At 40.9% G+C, this 8933-nt stretch overlaps 1 pseudogene; it reads right to left on the reverse strand.

The window, feature by feature from the left end:
- Positions 1 to 5216: 5216 nt before the first annotated feature.
- The window catches only part of LOC101657708, a 4009-nt pseudogene continuing 292 nt past the window's right edge, over positions 5217 to 8933 (reverse strand).

Genomic DNA, 8933 nt, shown 5'->3' on the forward strand with positions numbered 1-8933 from the left:
AAAAATGCCACGGGACATGGGATACATTGTTAAAAATCGGGACTGTCCCTCCAAAAGGGACGTCTGGTCACCTTATTCTAATGTGAGCCTTTTTCTAGCAGTTGGCAGTGGTAGTGAGGTACCATGACGTTCTTCTGGACTAAGGGTTGGGAAGACGACTATTGGTGTGGTCCATTTGCCCATTGGATGAGTTATTCGCATGCGTTTTCTGTGTTCATCAGTCTTCCTTTCTCCGTGTGCAGAGAGACAGAGCAATAACTGCCCCTTAGGTGACTGCTCAGAAGCGTTTAAGGTTCCAGTCACCAATCACCAAAGTAGGATGTGGCACATTGTCTTTGGAACTCTGTTCTGTCAGTGGCCTCGGCATCTAAGGTCCTAATATCCAAGGCCCAGCAACTCATTCTTCCATGTGTGATGATGTCTGAGAAGTATGCATAACGTTGCCCCTGTAGGATCCACCACATTCATAGACATATTCTAGCAAATGTAAATACACATATGCAAATATTCTCTGTCAAACCTATAAATATATTTGTCGGTATACTTCCACTCTCCGTCCTACACCTATTCAACAGTGTAAATGTAAATACACATACACATGTAAATACACATATGTAATACACATGTATTGTAAATGTAATACACACATGCAAATTTAAATACACATATGCAAATATTCTCTTTCAAACCTATAAATATATTTGTGGGTATACTTCCACTCTCCCTCCTACACCCATTCAACCTTTGTGTTTCTTAACTGGTACATTACCATTACTACAGGATAGTATATGTAACAGTATCTGCCTTATTGTCATAACTCTCACATACTGCCCAGTGTCTCCTACTGCCTCCATCGCTTTTTCCTAACCTTCCTCTTTTAGTGTATTGCCTCCCCTTCACCCAGGTTAACACTAGCCCATGACTAGCCCTCCTTTCCTTCCCTTTCACTCCTAGTAGCCACTAAAGAATGTTTCTTTTAGTGTGAAAACCTTTTCTTGACTTTCTATAATAATGGTCTCATACAACATCTGTCCTTTTGTGATGACTAATTTCATGCAGCATAGATGTCCCTCTGGTTCAGCCATAGTATGAGGTGCTTCAAAGATTCATCATTATTCTTTAATGTCACATAATACTCCATTGTGTGTGCGTATGTGTGTGTGTGCGCGTTTAACTATCCATTCTTCCACTGAAGAACAATTAGGCTGTTTCCATCATTTTGCTCTTGTGAATGGTGCTGCCACTGGTGGTATTTCTGTTATAGCAGCACTAGACAGCGAAAACAGAAGGAGAAGCTATGGTGCCTGACACCAGTTAACTCCCTGGATGATAATTACAGTAAGTTTTCTCGGTTTAACTAAATGTTTCATTTTTTTTTCTTAATGCTCTGCATTTATGGCTCATCAAAAATATCCTTTTGTCACAATAATAATAATTATGATATTACTCCCTTCTTTCACTTATTTTTGTTTAGCTTAGGTCTAACTGTGCTTTACATGAATCAAGAGGCAGCTGTGCAAACACTACTGCATGGTTGAAAATCAGGAACGGTATGCGCCACCACTGTATCCTCCCACCATACTCATTCAATCTGTATGCTGAGTAAATCAGAGCAGCTGGATTATATTAAAAAGAATGCGGTATCAAGTTGGAGGAAGGCTTATTAACTATGCATTATGCAGATGACACAACCTTGCTTGCTGAAAATGAGGAGGACTTGAAGCACTTGCTGATGAAGATCTAGGATGGCGGACTTCAGTGTGGATTATAACTCAAAATCCTCACAACTGGAACAGTAGGTAATATCATGATGTGGAGAGAAGTTGTCAAGGATTTCATCTTGCTCATGGAAGCAGTAGTCAAGAGATCAAACGACACATAGCATTGGGTCATTCAGCTGCCAACTTTAAAGTGTTGCAAAAGAAAGCTTGTTACTCTGAGGACTGAAGTGTCCCTCACTCACGCCATGGCATTTTCCATCGCTTCAGATGCATGTGAAAGTTGGACATTGAGTATGGAAGGCTGAAGAAGAATCGATGCGTTTGAATTATGGTCCTGACAAAGCATATTGAAAGTACCATGAACTGCCAACATAACAAACAAATCTATGTATTAGAAGCACAGCCAGGATGCCCCTTGGAGGCAAGGAGGGCCAGGCTTCATCACACTTACTTTGGACATGTTCTCAAGAGAGACCAGTCCCTGGAGAAGGACATCACACTTGGTAGAATAGAGGAAGAATGAAAAAGGGGAAAGCCCTCCACAAGATGGACCGACGACACAATTTCTGCAACAATGGGCTCGAACAGAAGAACAGTGATGAGGAGGGGACAAGACCCGGCAGTGTCTCCTTTGGTTGTGCACGGGGTCGCTGTGAGTCGGGAAATAAATGCTTAGTACAACTTCTGCAACCCCCTTCCAAGTAACTCATCTTAATGATTCTTGTTGCACAGAGAAGGAAAAGGAAGCAACGTGGTGACTGCACAGTCCTTTCCACAGACATGACGGAGCCCCTACTGTGTGCTGGTGAACAAAGCACAGTTCCAGTCTTTAAAACGTGCCAGTGAAAAAGCACAGCACTCTGACACTGTGCACTAAGCGCTGTGACTGAATTACGGCGAGGGCAGAGTGGAAGCACAGAGGAAGAGTAATGTGCTGAGCAGGGGATCTCACGGCCCGGTGGGTTTGTAATTTAGCTTTTCATTTCTACAGCAGCAGGGTGTAAGTCAGCCAGGGAAGGTGGGCTCTGAGTTAGGGAACCATTTCACTCACACTCAGTTACTGCTACCGAGTCCAGGCTGACTTGTAGGGACACTACAAGACAGGGCACAACTGAGGTCTTTCTGCCAAGGACCAGCTGGTGTTGTCGAATGGAAGACTTGCAGTTAACAGCCTAACATGTAACCACTCCGTCCGCAGGGCGCCTTCAGACTGAGCAGAGGACATAAATAAATAAATCACACACACACACACACACACACACCCCGAGGGCGCCTTCAGACTGAGCAGAGGACATAAATAAATAAATCTCACACACACCCTGCCCCTGAGTTCCCCTTCCATGATTATTAGGACACATAAAACATTAGTTTTCAAATTATTTCAAATTCAAAGTGAAGCAAGATTAAAGCTCACACCACCAAGTGCTCATACCAGCAAGTGTCATTGGAAGTGAGATTGGGGAATGATAATGCAAGTAAGTCTTGTCAGAAGGGAATGAGAGGAGGACCTAGAGAGGAACGGGAGGGGGAAATGACAAAGGAGGAAAAGGGGAGGGGGAGCAGGGGAGGGGAACGGAGAAGCTGTGGGGACACTGTTTGCTATCTATACTAAGTCAATAAGAGGACCAATCAAATAAACATTAGCCTCTGGCACTACCTGGGTTGATGGGGACTCCAGTCCGGGATTTGGGTCATTGCTGTTGCTCTTGAAGGTTAAGTATAACGAAGAATGTGATATTAGGAAACAGTCACACGGGACGGGTGCCTTCTATTATTTATACTCGCAGTCGACATTCCCCAAGCAGCTGATTTCTTTGCTCCACATGGGGACAAGCTCGCTGATGATCACAAAATGAGAGCAGTTGCCCTCAAATCTTTTAAAATCATTAAGCCTGTGAAATGGAGCATTCATTAATTCTCTCGTTTTAAATGTACTAAGTCAAGGGCAAGTATAATTAAGTCTAGTGCACAGTGCTTATCTCCACAGGTCACAAGTCCTTCCAAATGATCAAGTCTCATAGTTCAAACACTTTTCTCTCCTTCAGTGCAGTGAGGTGATCACATGCTCAGGGTAGCTGCTGAAGAGCCTTGTGGGAAAGGAAGGTGGCAGGGAGGCAAAGTGAGGGTTTACTCATCTTACTGCTATTGAGTTGATTCCAACTCCTTTTTTTAAAAATCTTTTTATTGGGGGCTCATACAACTCTTATCACAATCCATACATACATCCATTGTGTCAAGCACATTTGTACATTTGTTGCCATCATCATTCTCAAAACATTTACTTTCTACTTGAGCCCTTGATATCAGCTCATTTTTCCCCTCCCTCCCCACCCCCTCCCTCATGAACCCTTGATAATTTATAAATTATTATTTTGTCATGTCTTACACTGTGACTCTCCCTTCACCCACTTTTCTGTTGTCCGTCCCCCAGGGAAGAGGTTATATGTAGATCCTTGTAATCAGTTCCCTCTTTCTACCCCACCTTCCCACCTTCCCTCCATCCTCCCGGTATTGCCACTCTCACCACTGGTCCCGAAGAGATCATCTGTCCTGGATTCCCTGTGTTTCTGGTTCCTATCTGTACCAATGTATTTCCTCTGGTCTAGCCAGATTTGTAAGGTAGAATTGGGATCATGATAGTGGGGCGTCAAAGGACAAAAAATCATATCGTTGTGAATGAGGGGGATTGTGGAGTGGGGACCCAAAGCCCATCTGTAGGCAACTGGACATCCCCTAACAGAAGGGTTGCCGGGAGGAGAGGAGCCAGTCAGGGTGCAGTGTAGCAATGATGAAATGTGCAACTTTTGTCTAGTTTGTTAATGCTTCCTTCCCCTTCCCCCACTATCATGATTCCAACTCTTTTTTTTTTTTAAACCTTTTATTGTAGCTTAGCGGAATATTTACAAAGCAGATGATCACATTTACAATCAACAATTGACACTCATTTTGTTTCACCACATTCATTTCAATCCCCTCAAATTCTTGTACATGTTGAAAATTTTCATAAAGCTTTCTTAGATGCAAAATAAGAAAGGTCCAAGTGGCTCAAAATTGTAAAAATATTATACTGAAATCACATTCTGTAAGCCTAATTTCTGTTTTCAAGGCTACGTATATAATAACACCAAATTATTATTTTTTCTTTAATAATTTAGCTAAATGTACAAATGGAAAAAATTCAAGTTTATATATTCTATGGCTCCTAAAATTTAGCCACTGAGTTTCCATAGTGGCTGTTGGTTCTTCAAGGTCAGGAGCTGTTCAGATGCCTGCTCGTCTGTGGAAACACAACCATCTTTATTTATTGCTGCAAAATCATAGATGTCTTTATTAAACATAAATATCAAATTGAGCAGTTATTGTTTCTGAACATATCCTTCACCTAAGTAAAATATATTTTTTATTCCACACCTTATTTCCTTTTTGAAAAAAATTAAATACATATAATTCGATAGTTCAATCATTCTCGCCCTTCTTACAAAACAATTTCTCTCTTCAGAAGTCTTGTCGAATATTTTCTTTGTTTGCTTCTCCATGTTGCTGCTTCATTTGATAGATTTCATTTTCTAGTTGTACAATAGTCCGTTCAATCTCATAATTCTTACTAACCAGATACCCAGGTTGACTTCATTTCTCTCAGTTTAGACACAGCTGTTAGTTGCCTGTTCTTTCGCCGCCAGTTTGAATCTTGAATACGTTTCCACAACTTCTGCAGCTCCTTCTGGGCGTGTTCAGGCACATGAACTAGGTTTTCATTATATACTTTCCAGGCACTGCACCCATGCTGTGACATGAGTTCCAGATTCTCAATTCGAACGGCTTGGTGCTCTAACTGGGCCATGGAGTTGTTCACACACTCTTGCCATGTGGTGGTATCATTTTTCTGACCCGATGAAGGGGCTGGAAGCTCATCTCGTTTCATACTGAGCAATTCAATTGGTTGTCGAGCAGCCAATCTTTCAAATTTATTTCTCATTATGTCGATCTCAAACGCCGAATAATCCGGGGCTGTCAGGTAGCTCAGGTGGGGCCGATTCCAACTCTTATTGAACTGATAGGACAAAGTAGAACGGTCCCTGTGGGTTTCTGAGACTGTAATTATTTAAAAAAAATAATTTTATTGGGGGCTCTTACAACTCTGGTTACAAACCATACATCAGTTGTATCTGACATATTTGTACATATATTCCATCGTTCTTTTCTAGACATTTACTTTCCATTGAGCCCTTGGGATCAGCTCCTCTTTTTTGCCCTCCCCACCTCCGCCCCCCCAAGCCATTGTGGCCCCCTGATAGGTTGTAGATTGTTAATTATTCTCAAATCTCACACCAAGCGCTGTCTCCCTTCCCCTCTGGTTTCTGCTGTTCTTCGCCCTGGCTGGGGGGTGTGAGACTGTAATTCTTTACCAAAGTAGAAAGCCTCGTCTTTCTCCTGAAGTGGCTGGTGGTTTTGCAGTTAGCAGCCCAATGCCCAGGAGTCCTTTGAGGGTATTAGTAAATACCATTTGAAGTAAAATAGAAGAACAGGGACTGTAGGAGGTTAGTTTACAGTCTCTTCCCTGTTGGTCTCTGTGCATCACAACCCACTCAATGACACCTAAGCACCACCACCGACACCACAATAACCATTGATTAAGGACCTAAATGTAACAACTAAACCCATACACCTTCTAGAAGAAAATATACGGGTGAAGGTGCAAACTATTTGAGCATCTATGAACATTCTGGAATTGAAAAAATACAATACTGTATCAAGTGTGTTTTAATATCAGCCTAAACACAGAAGATGGGAAACTGGAAAATTGATCATTAAAACTATATACAGTGTGTGTGTGTGTGTGTGTGTGTGTGTGAGTCTGGGTTGACTAGAAGAACAAATCCAGAGACATTCATATGTGTATAAGAAAGAGCTTTATATACAATATCGCATATTGAGAAAACATCCCAGCCGATTCCAGATCTAGTCCATAATTCTAATATTAGCCCTTATGTCTGATACCAAACTATAAATTCTTCTTCAGACTCACAAAATACAGGCAATGATGCCGAATGCAGGAAGATCACAGGCCAGTGGGTGGAAAGTCTTGTGCACTCAGTGGTGATAGGAGCATCTCAATGCTGGCATTGGTCTCCACGTAGCTCCTTCAGCTCCAGGGCTGTGGCTGCATCAGAGTAGCTCCATCAGGCTTGTCTTCAGTAACGTCTCGCAGGGAGCGAGTGTATCTGGCCTCCTTGGCACCTCAAAATGAGGTCATCAAGCTGGGACCTGATTGACAGGCTACACTCCACCCCTTCACAAGTTGACACCAGATTATGTAACTACCACACAATGATACCTCAATTCATTCCAGATTCGTGCTCAAACACCCAAAAGTTCAAGAACTGAACATATTTTTCCCATAAGAAATAATAGAAAACCAATTAATTGGTTCTGAGGCCCCGAAATTCCACTTATAAATTCACTATGAAGCCTTTGGCCTGCTCGCAAATCACTGTCTCAGATACACTATCACCATCCAGTTGTTTCTGATTTGTCCAATTTAATAGTAAATTTTCAAACTCTTCAATGGTCTGAATTCTTTGTTTCATGGTTAATGTTTTCACACCTGTGCTATATTAGCTGCTTTAACCCCACCTTAAAAAAAAATGTTGATAATGTTGACTTAACCCTGTTGTATTTAGCCTCCAAATCAGACAAGTGGTGACCTGATTCAAATTTCACAATTTCTTTCTTTCTTGAACTCTCTCGTGGTTCTCACAAGGTTCCTCTTAGCTTTACTACTGTTGTCACTGACTTGCTTTGGAGCCGTACTTATGATATTTTACGCAGATAATGCACCAACAAACCCACAAAGACAAATGTTTTAACGTACTAATACAGGCGCTCTATGTTGTCTAAGTGAGAGTAGTGCTTACACTGAAGCGTCACCCCTTTGTGTCCACTGCGGGACAAGACACGTGACTCACTCTCAGCCACTACAGGTTTTTTCAAATTGGATTTTCAGTTCAACTATCAAGCAAAGTTACAAACACGGAGCAGATTTCCCCCCCTAACTGCTATTCAAGTAGTGGAAAGCTCAAGCTTGGAGCTCTTTTACAACCACGGTATCATTGTATAAACAACATAAAAGGGGCCCTGGTGGTTATGCGTTGGGCTGCAATCCTCATGGTTAGCAGTTCGAAACCACCAGTTGCTCAAGGAAGACAGGCTAGGCTTACTACTGCTGTAAACAGTTACAGTCTCGGAAATCCACAGTGGTAAACTATGAGTCAGCATTGAATCGATGGCAGGGCCCAATTCTACCTTGTCCTATAGGATTGCTATGAGTAGAATTGACAAAAAAAAAGAAAACGCATTGACTTGATGGTAGTGAATTTTTTGATAAACAAAATAAAAAAAGATTTAAAAACTAGTCAGAATAGGGCAGCATACAAGAGATATTCAGAACACATTCAAATAACCTAACATGCATGTTAATATGCATTGAGATAGAAAGAATACTTGAAGTGATAATGGCTTAGAATTTCCCCCAAATGAATAAAAGATATAAATAAAAGCTATGAAAAGATGTATAAAAACGTTTGGCTTTTTTCTGCCTGAAGTCTTAATACTATTCTCCAGATAATACTTATCAAAGTTTATATTTTATATCTAAGAGGGAGCTTTTAAAAGTTCATGTAAAATTCCATTATCTTTTAATTCCATTTTCCATAAACTTTTTGAAGCTCCCTCATATTTTCTCTTTTAAGTTAATTTTTAAGGAACTCCACAAACCTTCTACCAGTGAAGCAACTACAAAAGGTAAAAATTATTTTTTAAATTTCTGTGCAACTTTAACTTCTTTCAGTACCATTGATTCTTGATCATAGCTACCTCTTGAAAAGGTTGAACACTGACCTTTGTTTTTTTCTACATGGACTCTGTGTATTCCCTCCATCTTCTCTGATGCTTCCTTCAATATTGGAATTTGAGATTTAAATTTTTACCAGTTTTTCAGATGGAGGAATGCCAAATATGATCTTCTCTTTTGGTTGTCTAACTCCAGGTCTGTGCACATTTCATTATAACACTTTACTCTGTCTTTTCAAGACACCCTTTGAAACCTTTTATTCAGCTGTTTTACTTCATCCTTCCTTCCATTCACTTTACATATTCTATATTGAAGAACAAGCTTCAGTCTCTCTGACACACATTTTGGTCTTTTTTTTTTTT

The sequence above is a fragment of the Echinops telfairi genome, unplaced genomic scaffold, assembly GCF_000313985.2.
Source record: "Echinops telfairi isolate 266 unplaced genomic scaffold, ASM31398v2 ScPeMD7_7420;HRSCAF=8458, whole genome shotgun sequence".
NCBI lineage: Eukaryota > Metazoa > Chordata > Mammalia > Afrosoricida > Tenrecidae > Echinops > Echinops telfairi.